The 14793-nt window shown below is 40.8% G+C and overlaps 1 protein-coding gene across 2 annotated transcripts in view; it reads right to left on the bottom strand.

The window, feature by feature from the left end:
* LRMDA (leucine rich melanocyte differentiation associated) overlaps window positions 1–14793 on the bottom strand; it is a 1103337-nt gene that overhangs the window by 1035700 nt on the left and 52844 nt on the right. The gene's annotated exons all lie outside the window — the stretch shown is intronic.

Raw genomic sequence — 14793 nt, 5'->3', positions numbered from 1 at the left:
CTCCCCCTATTTGCTCACCAGAACGTGGGTCCAGCAGAAGCCATCCTCCATCCCCACTGCTTTGTGGCACTGAGCAGCCCTGACATGCCAGTGTCCTGTTGCTGTGCATGCCATTGCACCCCACTTCCAAGGCACAGCCTCTCCAACCCTGCCAGTGCCCCTCACCCCCAGCCCACAGCACCCCAGCCCTGCCAGTGCCCCTTACTCCTGACTCGTATCCCCTCCGGCCTTGCACTCCTGACCAACATCCTCTGCAGCCCTGCTCAGTGCACCTCCCTCTCAGCCCACAGCCTCCCTGACCCTACTAGTGCCCCTCACATCAGCCCACAGCCCCACCAGCCCCCCTGTGTGTGAGAAAGGGAATGCGTGTGTATACACAGGCCATGTGTGGGGGAGAGGGGTGCAGAGAGGGCACAGATGATGCATCGGTAGGGGATGCCTGTGCCCACAGAGGGGCACGGGGATGCAGCCAGACAAGACCAACTCCAGGAAGGAGCCGCCTCCATGATCCAGTAGGCAGAACCTAGCACAGGAGAGAGAGCTGCACTACCAAGGCCACCAGGTTCAGGCACAGCAGCAGTGCAGAGTTGTGCCTCTACTGCTGTCAGCTGGGTGGGGGGCACCTCACCTTGGCTATGGTGGCCTGGTGCTCGCTCCCACACTGGGGCCTGCCTGTTGGGCTGTGGAGGCAGCTTTTGCCTAGAGTTGGTCCAGCCCAGTTCCAGCCCCATGGCCCACTGTGAGCACAGACATCTTGGGGGGCACATGTCCCCACGGCTGCATCACCTGTTCTCATAGATTCATAGATTGTAAGGCCAGAAGGGACCTTAGAAGATCACTGGGTCCAGCCCCCTGCACCAGGCAGGAAAGATAACTGGGGATCTGTCTAGTCTCCTCTTGAAGATTTCCAGGGTAGGTGACTGCACCACCTCTGGAGGGAGCTTATTACACAGTCTGGACACCCTGACTGTGAAGAAGTTTTTCCTAATGTTGAGCCTGAATCAATCTTCCAGGAGTTTGGCCTTTACTCCTAGTTTTCCCCTTAGGTGCCCTGGTGAACAGTTGCTCACCAAGCCCTTGAGGAGCCTTAAAGTAGCAGTAAGCTACTACCAGGTCCCCACTCGGCCTTCTTTTCTTCAGTGTGAAGAGTGACAGATCCCTCAGCCTTTCTTTGTGTGGCTTGCTCCTCATATGACTTGCCTTTCCCTCACCCTCACAATGCGTCACCTGTGTCCCCTACCCCTCTCCAACAGACTTGCCTGGAGGGAGCAGCTCTCAGCCACCCTGCCTGGCTGCCAAGTGTGTGCGCATGCATCCACATGTATGCACGTTCCAATCCCCCCAGCCCCAAGCAGCCCCTTGCAGGCTGGAACATTACCAGCCTACAAGAGAAAACCCAAAGTTTTCCAAGTTTTTCCCTTTTTAAAACTAAATCCTCCTTTAAAGGAGAAAATCCACATCTTTCTCTGTCAAAGGAGAAAATCCGTGTTTTTCTGCGACAAATGGAAAACTTGGATGCCTGATTATAAGCACTGATATATGGGCACGCATATCCCAAAGGTTGATCTCCTAGAATGCCCAGAGGTTCATCCATGAAGTTCCCCTACTGCTCTGTCCTGCAAGCTCTTTTGAAAAATTTATACTGGAGTACAATTGTATCAACTCCCAATGCAGGGGCAGGGAAAATATGGTCCCTGGGCCAGATCCAGCTCCCAAGCCATTCTATCTGGTCCTCAGGGCCCTTCCAAAAGACAATTACCAGCCCATGGCTGCCCCTCAGAAAGCCAGCAGGAAGTGCAGGCTTTTAGAGGTTGCGTGCCACCGAGCTGAGCTAGCTCTGTGCCTCCTCCTCTGTGGGGCTCCTGGCTCTTCAGCCAGGAGCCCCATGTGCAGGCATGGAGCCGTGGAGCCACACGTGATCGGGCCAGATGGACTCTGTGCCACTACATGTGGCTTCTGGCACTACAGGAAGCTGCGCGACATTGGGCAGGCCAGGCTGGTTCCATACCAGCATTCAGGGCTCCTGGCACTAACATCTGGAAACCACACATCTTTAGACCAGGCCAGGCTACCTCTTATGCCAACACGTGGGGCTCCTAGTACTACAGATGTGGACAATTATTTCAGCTGGCGGGCAACTTAATGACTTTCAGTAAGCTGTCAAGGACCACAAGGGTAGCCCCACATCTTAACAGGTGCTCCGCCCCCTGGTCACAATCTTGGGACTGCAAGTCCCACCTCTACCCCCTGATCTTTGCCACTAGAAGTCCCTCTTCTGGCCCCCAAAAGTACTCTTTTTGAGAGGGGGTGCCATCTTGGAACTGGAAAAAAAAAAACAAAAAAGAAATCGTATACTAAAAATCAAACATCTACTATAATATGTTTTAATTTTATTTCAAAAATATTTTTGTCCTGATTTTGTATGCATTTGCACAGCATATAGACTTAGATAAAGACATATATATATATATATATATATATAGAGAGAGAGAGAGAGAGAGAGAGAGAGAGAGAGAGAGAGAGAGAGAGAGATTATTGTATAACAGCTAAAAATACGGTCAGGGCTTAGGCATGGGATTCTGGACCCAGGATGCTGACCAGGGGAGAGGGTACCTGTCAAGAGACAGGGATTCTTTTATGGCCCTCAACAGCTCAGAAGTCATTAAGCTGCCCTCAAGCTGAAATAATTGTCCACCCCTGTGCTAAGGAGTCCCTCAAGTCTAAACAGACTAATATAGTGATGATCTCTTCCAATAGTAGATGTATACTTAGCAAAAATAAAATCTCAGCATTAGGATTCTAAACAACAAATTGACACCATCACAACTGTTTTAAGATCCTATATTTCTTAACACTTTTAGAGCCATATGATATAAATCATACAATGGAATTGCATCAGTGTTTCAGCCAAACCACTACATTACAAGCACAAGATTATTTATGCAATGCAAAACTCTAGAACTCTTGGTTCAGAGATGATACCTTTTATTAGACCAACTAAGAATTCACAAAAAAATTGTCTTTTCTTTTGGGCACATGTGCCCTTTGTCAGGCTCAGGGAATATTAAAATGGTAAAAATCCCCATAGGTAGAACATAAAAAGCCTGCAGAAAAAGATTTTTTGTTTGTGATTTTTTAGTTGGTCTAATAAAAGGTATCATCTCTGAATCGAGAGTTCTAGAGTCTTGAATTTCTTTTTCTGTCAAACCAACAAGGCTACCAAATACAGCCAGGATTATTTATTGCCCCCTTTTTGGTATAATAAAATTCCCTTTATTTTAGCAATTTGCCCTATGACCTTTATTTTTAATACAACAATTCCTGTTTTTAGCGAAGTCCAAGGATCCAGCAACACCATCAGTAGAAAAACCACCTTGAAGCAAATCAATAGGTGGCTAAGGCTTTAAAACAGGGCTGTCCAAATTGCAGCCCTTAGGGTAGGCGAGAGGTACAAGGGGGATGGCAGGGCAGGGAGTTGATCAGGACTGCAAGGGAATCACACCAATGGGGGACAAGCAATCGGGGGGGGGGGGGGGGAAGTGTCCACAATAGTGCTTGTTACAGTGGAAGATGTGGGGGGAATGAAAAGAATAAATCACCTGTGTGGTGGACTAGTGAGAGGAGGTAGGGGCAATGTTCATGCAGGCATGTGGAGCAGAAGTGTGTGTGGCGGGGAGCATCCACACAGTCCAGTGGCCCATGCGGCACGTAGCCCCCGCTTGTGTGGCCCCTGGGAGACTTACAAGTTGGACAACCCTGCTCCAATGTGATCCTAAACTGAAGTAATAGACAGTACTTAAGGACTGTACTTACCATAAACCAAGCCATTGTTTATAACTGTAATACTTAATAACTATGCTTAGGTATAATCTATACTAGCCATCAAAACCATCATACAATAGATTTTAAAAAGTTGTATTATCATATGGACAAAGAGGGGGCTGGGTACTCACCAATGTCACTGCACGTACTGATCTAGTTTCACCACAGCCACAGAAAAGTTAAAATATATACTACCTAGTCACAGCAAGCAAGCGGTGTTGCTAAAAGTGGTAACAAAGGCCCTGCTGTGTTTCTGCACAGCTGAGTCAGTAAACCTAACCTCATAGAACCTATTTGCTTACATTTTTCCTGAAGACTAGCACACTGGTGTTTGCAGTGACAGAGGACAAACTTAACTAGTAGTGAATAATCTGATTCCCATTAACCTACTTTCCCTAAAGAATGTAGTTCACTGGGTTTACACTGTCTAAATGTGGACCATTAAACATACTTCACATGCTTGCACAGTATAACATGATACCACAGCCACTTTCCTATTCACATAATCCCCTTCAGATTCAATTGAGGAGCTGTAATTAGATGAAGAAGAACATGGCAGGAGCTCAAAATTAAATATCAAAGAAGTACCATTCTGAGTTATTGTTGCATAATTTGTAGGACAAATGTTACAAGACTCAAAGCAGAGGACTACACCAACAAAGTGCAACAAAACACCTTAAATATTAGGCTACCTGCGGTATTTTGCTATTGTTTCCATTCTGTTTTCACAAGAAAGATAGCACAAAATTAATCTGCATGCATTTAATATGGTATCGGTGACAGGAGAAAATCCTTTAAAAAGTCCTGTATCCTGATAAATGAAACTTGCATCCTGAATTCTATCATCAATTTATCAGAATTAGGGTGGTGAATTATATTTTTCATTGTATGTGTTGGCTAGTGTGAATCAATTATATATGGAGCATGAACACAATGGGTCAGAAAAAGAAAAAAGTAGTCAAAATTAAGATTGGGGTAGTAGCTTCTCCCAAAATGTCATCTATTCCATACCACCTTGTATTCTTTCTGAAAATAAAATTGTTCAGTCATTTATTAAGATTCACATATTCAGATTTGAGTATATTGTTCTGATCTCATGCAACGTAGAATAAGCTATCCCAAATACAGTAACCTATGAGCCTTGGATGATACACGAATGTGACTGTGACAAACTGATGAGACAAATCACAGTTACCGCAGTAATACAAGAGAAACCTCTATAGTTACACCATGCAGTTCGGCTCTAGTGAACAGGAAACAAACAACAATAAAAATAAAAAAGAAGAAAGCTTGTCACTTTCTATCTTAAAGTTTTCTTTAGTACTCCATACCATAGAACCCCAGGGAATTAAGTCTAAAAGATGTCACTATATGATGTCATGAATTTTTCATTCTTCTCCCATCTGCAGGAGAAGGCATCAGAGCTTGGTGAATGTAATATATGCACTGTGATTTTTCTTCCATCCTTCCATTCCTTGTTAAATGAACTACAATGGAAAATATTGTTGGGAAAAATGAGGGCCTTAAGTCTAAGAGACATTTTGCCTGAAGCTGGTACCATTCAAGTGGTCTACTACCATAGCACCAGAAGCAGTATGGTCTCCAACATGCCTGACGGGCCATTAGAGACAAACCCTGATGGCCCCACCAAGTTTTCCCAAAATGAAATGCAACAGGAGGCACAAGTAGACAAAGAGTGCTTGAACCACCCTCAACACGATGACACAGTCTTAGACTATACTGAGGAACTCACCTTATAAAATACAGAACACCATATTAACAATTAAACGGGTATCACAAAATACATTGGCAAAGTACAAAAATGCACATTTGTGAAACTTCTGCTACGTAACAACAACATGGCAAGGTCCCTCATATTAAACCAACGCATGCTGCACCAAAAAAGAACAGATTAGTCTTTGGTTTTCTTCCTTGAAAATAGTTAAGAGACAGCCTAGATAATTTACCTAATACATACTTAATTTTTACTTAAAAACTAGAATCTGACTAGGCATAACACAGGACATGCCATGAATATAGAGACAGCCTCAAAAATTACTTATCCACATTTTTACATAAAATCATAAAGGCATCATGGATGTTTGCCTTTTCCAGAAGAGTGTAAGGAGAAGATAAAGAGACATGCATGATGCAGAACTCAAGTCCTATTAGCTATTATAGGCCCTTTAATCCATTCCAGATCCTCTTACAAACAGTTAAAGCAGTTTCAAGCCAACTGAGGTGGAAGAAGGAAGATCTAGGGTGACGCCAAGTTAATTTGGTTTCGTTGTCCATAATTTTAACTTTGGCTCCTTTTCAGAGGCGATTTTGATTGAAAATCGCTGCTGTTATAAAAACACTTTCGGATTGTGTGCGATGGAAGGCACTGCTAATATTAACCACAATGCATTAAAAAATGAATGACAGTCTTGCAAAACAGCCCGCAGTCCATATTTTCTACATATAACTCAAAAGAGCAAAAGTGACAGCCATATGCCCCTCCTCTGCTATTTGTTTGGTAGTAACTTTGCTCACTTATTTGTAGAATTTCACTCTGGCATTCACCAATGGCCACACCATATATACTGATTTAGCTTAATAAGCTCCAGGAAGCAGGTGAATACATTATACATATATTTTTTAAACCAGGTTAGCAACTGGGGGGAAAAAAGATGAAGTATCTTTGCTCCGGCTTACATGTGAAATCTGTATCAGAAGCTGCAATGGATCTCTGATCACTTGGGTGCTTTTTTTTTTGTTTTTTAGAGCTTGCACACAACTACTTCAGGCCTTGGCTTCTTGAGAGCCAACCACTGATTATATAGATCTAACTTCTCATACAACTTTTACAGGACTTGCCAAGTTTAGTAGACACCAACCAGTAGCCAAAGGTTCACAACACGCATAAACTGCTCCAATAGCAAGTCAGGATGCAAAGCCCACTAGAGAAATGAGGAAATAAAGGATATTAAGAAGTAGTAGTCCAAAAATAAGCATGACCGTCAGACCACAAGAAATACAACAGCATTTGTAGCTAAAGCAAATAGCATTTTTTATCCATAAACAATAACTTTCCAATACACAGCTGGAAAAACAGCCTTTTTTTTTCCCCCCAAACTGAAGAGGTCCTCTCTTGACACCTTTCCCATTTCCAACCAATTCCTTTCTCCCAGTATCCTATCAACTGCTGCTGCTCCCACTCTGTAACCGTCCCAGTAGAAATTTCCCCTCAGTGAAGCAAATTTTTGTGGTACTGTCTTAAACTATGCTTTAATGCTCTGAATTTTTCCTACCAGCCTCATGCTGTTTAATGTTAATGAATTAAAAATGTCATCAGACAAGGGGATTACAAGGGAGAAAAGAAAAAAAGGCATTTACTATTTCTTCTTTACCCCTCCAGGGCCTCCTGCCTAATGGCATGGGAGGGAAACTGGAGAGGACGCACAACTTTTCATTGTTGTAAGTGCTACTTCAAAGTTTCATCGCAGAAACAAGCTATGGGGCACAAAGGAGAGATTTACTCCTCTAGCCTATTTTAAACCTCTACTATTTGGTTCCTCTCCCTACCTGCAGCTACCCAAGCTCCCCAAGCAAACAAGTAGTACACTACCTGCCCAACAAGTCATCGCCACAACCATGAGAAGTACCATCAAGTCCTGTAAAAGTTGTGAGAAGTTAGATCTTCTATATAAATCAGTGGTTGGCTCAAGGGGCCAGGGACTGATGTGGTTGTGAATAAGCACTGAAAGTGGTACCCAAGTGAACAGAGATTTGTTGCTGCTTCTAATGAAGATTTCACATGTGTGCCTGAGCAAAAATACTTTGCTCATCTTTTTCTCATGTTGCTTACCTGTAAAAGGAAAAAGAAAAAAAAAAAACCAAAACCCACATCCATCCTCTGATCTTGTTCACCAACTGCAGTAATAGGTTTATCAAGTATCACACACCCCAGGACATGTGCTTAGCAGCCTCCCATCACACACGCCTGCATCACCTGAACTGAACTGGCCTAATGTAAGAGTTGAAGTTCCCCCTGCCTGCCACAAGATACTGCAGAGGCCAGCATCAGGCAGCATGCATATTTCTGCCATCCTCCTGGTGGCTCCCTATTCTAGATTCCAGAAGCAACTCAGTAAAATATGGGGCTCTCAGCACTACTTTCTGCCAGCGAGACCCAAGACCTGCATCAGAGGCTCATCCAGAACCTGGCTGCCAGGCCTCCAATGATGTCCTGCTTTTCCTGACAGACAGCGCTCATTCACCTATTTCACCAATCCCAACTCCACCATCTATGCACCTACTCCATAACCATAAAAACAAATAAAAATCGAACAATATCGACATGATTACAGGTCCATAAGACTACTTCCTCTAAGGCCCTCTGGGCTACCTGACAACCTGTTTGGCAAGAGGCTGATAGGGGATGTGGCCAGGCCCCAGCAAGACTCTCCGATTGGGGGGCGGTGTTCCCCCCCCCACACACACACACTTGCTGTTGATAACAGTACATTTAGTTACACGGAAGGGAGTTAAACAGAGAACTGTTAGCATTTATCAGCCCATAAAACTAAACAAAGCCTCTCCTTAGTTCAAGCTCTTCTTAAACAATGTACTCCATCATGGAGTTCCCCAGCTTTTTTGTACAGCAGGACCATGGAGCCACAGGGAAAGGAGAAACATTGTTTCTCTGGGGCTCTGTGTTGCCACCATGCTAAAGCCCAGCAACTCCACTCCCACCACAGAGCCATAGGAGCTCAAAGTTTTGGGGAAACATGTTTCCCTGTTCCAAATAGCTCCAGGCTCCTACTGTGCTAAACCCTGGGAGCTCTGTGCTGATAATACAGCCCTTCCCCACTCCAATCCTAGGATGTGACCAGAGGGAAGGACACAGCCCCATTAAGCAACCTGGCCGGGGGAGAGTAGGTGAAGAGGTATGGGACTTTTTTTGAACTTTTCTGTAGTTTTTGCTTAAATCTGGGTGAAAGGTATAGGTCTTATCTGGGGAAAGTTGGCAAGCTGAGATTGGGTTGGCAGCAGTTGGTGGATTCCCTGCAACATAGCCCTCACTTCAGGACAGGAACAAAAAGGCCTATGGAGGGAAGCCACAGCCCCATTTTTTTCTACCTCACAGCTCCATGTTCCCACCATGCTCCCCACCCCTGGAACTGGAAGGGCCCCATCTGCTCCAGGGCAGTACCATCCACTGGGCAGAATTTGGGTAGAAAGTTGTCGACAGAGCTGGGGGATACTGGAGGACTGCAAATAGCTTGTTTTATCTCTCTGAACCAGACCCAAATTACTATAAGACAAGCTGGGTAGCAGTCCCAGAAGTAAATGGTGTAACTAAGACATTCAGAAGACACTTAGCACTAGTTAACACGCTTTAACAAGCAGACATGTACATTGAGTGTCCTTAGTATGGTCTAAGTATAATGTTTAACTTCACCCTAAGTGAAACTTTAATTTGTTAGAAACTTAGATATACTTAATTAGCAGAATTTTAGTCCAACTATTTCAAGCTCAGGAAACTTACAAGTAAAAAAAACCAGGGGCTTATAAAACAAAATATTAGGCAACCTCAACAATATGCCACCATCAGTTCCACCTGTAACTAGCATCTGACCTCTCAATCTAGCAGACTAATTGAATGTCTTCAAAATAAACATAGCAAGAGTTTTTGTGCACTGAAAATGTGCATCTTTCCAAAATCTGCTGGGAACGTAAGGGGTCTATACTAGAAGGAGCCTCTATTTAAGTAAAATGCCCAAAAAAAGTGTAATACCCCTTCCTGGATTGCAACAGGAATAGGCAGGGCTTAAGTAAAAAAGATAATATATGAAAATTAAGTTGGGGAGGCAATGTGAAGAGGAGATCTGTGTCTCTTTGCAACATAATAATTACATGCACCAAAAAGTTATGCAAGGTAGAAAAGGAGAGGGATTTACTGATAGCTGAGTACATTGTGGGTAAAAAAGATCTCTTTGTCCTCGCAATAAAAGTACAGAATAGCATGAGTAATACAATACTACTACTACTTAACCTGGAAGGATTGCCTCTAGGGCTCATCTCGAGTCACTTCAGTTCTTCGCCTCTGTACCAAGAATGCATACAAGGTGCCAATCACTTCAAGACACTTGCCTAGAAGACAAGTTATGATACCAACTGGCTTTTAACTGTGTATGTTCTAGATGATAAATGGTTCTAAGTCAAAACCATGCTTCTTGACTATTAGTTCTGGTATTTCAAAAAAAAGTGTTTTAAAAGAGTTCTAGTGAACACACACATAAAACAATGCAGCCAAATTACTGATAAATCTATTATCATATTATTGGTTTTACAGTACATTCATGAAAAAGTCATGAAATGGCAATATTGTTTTCATTCCAAGAGGTAAACCACAAAATATAAATGAACATATGGTACACAACATGCTAGTATATAAAAATAAAATCTCTCAAGTAATGACCAAGTTAAGTTTGAGGCAGGATGACATTACATATTTTTTTTAATCCACAAGCAGAATTGCATAGTCACCACATTAAGATAAATCATAAGACATTGAAGGTTAATAAGATTTAAGTAACTGTGGCAGCTATATGGTTTACTGGATGCTAACAAAATGCACTTAGTTGATAATACAGGACCGGAGCTTAGTGTACCCCAGGAAAAAGAAAAAAGCCTACTTGCAGTGCTCTAATAGGACATACTAATTAGGGCATATTCTACAATTAATCACTACCCAAATTTTACCTCACTTTTGGTTTCTGTCCTCCTGAACTTCCAATGCCACACACATCTAAAATTGACTGTTAAATCAGTAACTGTTCAGCATTTTTCCTGGTAAGTAACTTACTGTGACAATCTCTGTCATCAGAAGACACCTGGGTCTCTAGAGGTGCGTTTTAGAAAACAAGACTCTAGGACACTTCTTTCAAATTCTGCTTTTCCTCATATTAAATAACTACTCCAGGATTTTTGATTCAGGGAAGGAGAGCGCTTGCTTGAAGAACAGTTTACTATCCTTCAAAACTTTACCACTGCATAGCACCTGCAAGAATCCCAGGTCTTGGATCCTCCTTGATTAATTCAGGAAACTGTGCCTACATAGTTAGAAGCTCCTCCTGTAATTTATAAAGTTTCAAACCTGTCTGTGTAAGTCAGCAATGAGGTATGCATCTGCAATTCATACAAGCATCCTCCCCATTAGTAATGCTTGACAGAAGGTTTTCTAAATATAATTGCAACATGGTGTGAAATAAAAAAATTAAGGTTTGTTTTTGTTTTGTTTTTTTTACACAGGCCATGAACAAAATTGTCCTTTTTATAACAGCAGAAAGCTTCAAGAAATCCATAATATTCTTTTCAATGAGCATTGCTCAATAAACGCTAAAGCCCTGAAGCTTTTAAACGTATTAAAGTGATTATGATATCACTCTGAAGGCACCTCAACAGAACATTAAAAGACAAACATTTTTCCTTCATGAAAACTCAAAACAAGTATAACAAAAAAGTTGATTAAAAGAGCTTTCTAGTAAAAATATTTGTAGTATCTATGTTTAAATTGCTCTCAGAAAGACTAGTAACTTACAAAAACGTTTAAACACACGCACTAAAGCAGGGAAAAGGAAACATTTAGCTTTTTTTTTTAAGATATGTCCTAAGAAAGCACAATTTTAAGTTACAGAGAATATAGAGAAATACTACATTAGAATAAATATTTGGAAGAAATAATGTTTCCATCTACTGTATTTAAAGCTCAAAAATATATTAAACTCCATGCATACTGCTGCAATTGAAAGTCACATTGTTATAAGCAACTGAATATATTGCTTTGTTTGTTTAGGTAAGGCATAAATAAAATTGTGATGACAGTTAAAGACACATCCTTGATGTAGCCTACCCAATAAGTTTGGAAAAAGTATGAGGGGGAAGGGAGAAAGAGAAGGAAAAAATCCTAGCTATGTAAGATTCTCTTTGTTGCTTGCTTGTTAAGAAATCCTTCTGGCACAACTGAGGGGATTATGAATTCACATGTGAATTTATCCCCTATTAAACTTTTAGTAAAAGGGTCAGTTAGCAGGAATGATAAAGCTCAGGCATAGCAGTCACATGCTGGCAGAGCATCTATGGCTACCTCTACCCAGACGTATCACTGTTCCATAGCTTTAAAACAAAAAGGAGAGAGGGTAGGGGTGCAACAAAAACGCAGCCAGTCATTTTCTAAAATGATGTAATGTAATATAGTTCAAGGTATAAATTTCACTTTAGGTAAAAAGAAGCATGGCATATGGCTATTTATTTATTTTTATTAAAAGGAAAAGGAAAAGCACACCATGATGAACTATGAATTAATTACAGAACCCCTTCTTTTCACCACTACCACTGACAAGGTCTTTTATTACTCTTCAGGGGACTTTGTGGTTTTTCATTTCTTGAAAGTATGCTTTTGTCCTGTCACTTCAAATACCACTTTTTAGCTACTTTAGCTTCCGAGTACGGTTCATGGAATTCTACTACTTTGGATAGGTGACAAGGGTCTGTACTTAAAATGTTGCCAGTAACAATGCCAGAACCAGTTTTCTCTAGGTCAGACAGAATTGTTTCTCCTCAGAAGTGCTCAAAGGTAAAGGCATAGAAATCCTAGTGAACACAAGTGAACGCAACTTTCCAAGTCCATGGGATAAATAGGATTCTGATAACACAAACCTCAAAATTTCCAGATATTAAAGAGAGAGAGGAAAAAGGCTCTGTGATTAACAAATGCAGCCTGCTCATCCTTTCCCACCACATAAAATTAACAGGCTTCCATTACATGGTATTAAGAAGTTGAGCTCAGCAGCTTTTGGGAATACATTATGGGCTAAAATGGGGCAACTCAGCTGTTTTGCACAATACCTCAACTGTCCCATTCTTAGAGAGCAGCTCTACACTGTCATAATCAAGGTAAAATTGATGCTTCCATTAGTCAGCCTTGCATATGTGCTTACTGCATCAATAGTTTACTCAGGCTGGCCCTCCATTTGAAGAATTTCACTACTAGCACACTTTCTTGCAAAAAAAAGTTACAACGCAAAAATAGATCCTGTGATAAATTTCGTTGAATAAAAACAATGCAAATTAAGAGTTGGGGGAAAAGCTTCCTAGGGGTCTGAACTTTTTTGAACTACCCTAATCTTTGAAATTAGGTTTTCTGATCAGCAGATATACTATACAAAGAGCTGCTTAAGACTAGCTGTAAAAGTTACAAATACAGGAGTGACACTGTTTTCACAATCAGCCAAACATAACAGGCCATTTCCAAAAAACAATCAAAATTAATATTTCATATAGATAGCAGTTATATAGTTAATCTAAACATATAAAGAGCATCAAAATTAATTTTGATGAGGAGAGTGAGTGAGTGTGTGTGTGTGTGTGTAAAATATTTAAGTTTGATGATTTTTTTATTTTATTTTTTTTGGAAATAGCCTGTTTGGCTGATTGTGAAAACACTGTCATTCCTGTATTCAGGTTGTTCCATCCAGGAAGAGCACACACCAACTATAGATGCTATTCATTACATCCAGGAAGGGCATACATCAACTGCAGATGCTTCCTCAGCCTAACGAACCCTAAAGTTTGCTAAGAAGAATTTTTCCAACTATTTGAGTTGGTGTAATAAAAGATAGCAGATTTACCCAAAGAACCTTGCCTGTACTCCTGTATTCATAACTTTTACAGCCACTCTTAAGCAGCTCTTTTTATAGTATATCTGCAGATAAGGAAACCTAATTTCAAAGATTAGAGTAGTTCAAAAAAGTTCCGGCCTCTAGGAAGCTTTTTTCCCCCCAAATATTACATTTGCATTGCTGTTATTCAACATACATATACATTTCATATAAATTACATGAATATATGACAATCTGTTTTTAAAAACAATCCAAATGAATAAATGTACTTTTATATTCTACATTTCTAATCATCTTGCATTCCAACAAAAATGGTGAAACAATATTAGCTGCCTAACAAAACAGGAACACAGTATTAGTTACATTAATAAAAGAGAAAACATTATTTCAAAGTCAAAGTTGTACTTTTAGAGACGTTCCAACTCCTGCTAATCAATTATAAATGAGGATAATTAAGACACCTCCGAGACAGTACTTTCAATGTGCTTCAAGATGTGATATTATACTAAAAACCCCTCTCAATTCCAAACACCAACACATAATGACAAGCAAAATTTACAAGTGCTGTCACCTTTCCAAGGATGCTTCAACCCCTGACTTTTGTCACACATACACACAACAGAAGTGAATAGCCACAGCATTCATTTAAAATTCATCCGAAAAATAAAAGGCAAACCTTCTATTATCCAGCCTTTTTTGTTGTTGTTCTATTAGATTTCGAAAGAATGGGACAATGAAGAAAAGTAAGTGGGTTTGTCATCAAAAGCATTCATTGCTCTGACACACAAACACCTGTCAGTGGAAAAACTCTTCAACTTCTTTACTATGAAGTAAATGCACATGAAGCTTTCAGACTATTTTCTTCCAGTGTTTTGAAGTATCTTTCAGTTCACATGAAGGCTAACAATTGCAAAAAAAGCAAAAAAAGAAATAAGGAAAAAAACTGACAGTGCAAAAGGACTGGAGGGGGAAAAAACAAAAAAACCAAGCAAACAAACTGAAAACCTCCTGGCTGATAGTTATTCTTTTGTTGAATAACCCTTCTGCACACCCACTCACAGCAAAGCAGAGACAATACATCACGTACTTTTCAAAAAAATGTTAAACTCTTTCAAATATAAGCTTTAACACCTTAATTTTTCCTCACCTGATAGAAGCCAGGCAGCATCAACACTGATGGCACAGTAAAATAAAATTTTAACTAGAAAATGTTTTGTTTAAGTACTATATAAAAATAAAAACCAATAGACAATTAGCTATATCATTTAATTTACATGACAAATCACCACCTGAAACATTCCAC

The sequence above is a fragment of the Crocodylus siamensis genome, chromosome 7 (genome assembly GCF_052110815.1).
Source record: "Crocodylus siamensis isolate JL-2025a chromosome 7, ASM5211081v1, whole genome shotgun sequence".
Classification (NCBI taxonomy): Eukaryota; Metazoa; Chordata; order Crocodylia; family Crocodylidae; genus Crocodylus; species Crocodylus siamensis.
The sequence above is the reverse complement of the archived record's forward strand: the minus strand, read 5'-3'. Positions and strand labels throughout refer to the sequence as shown.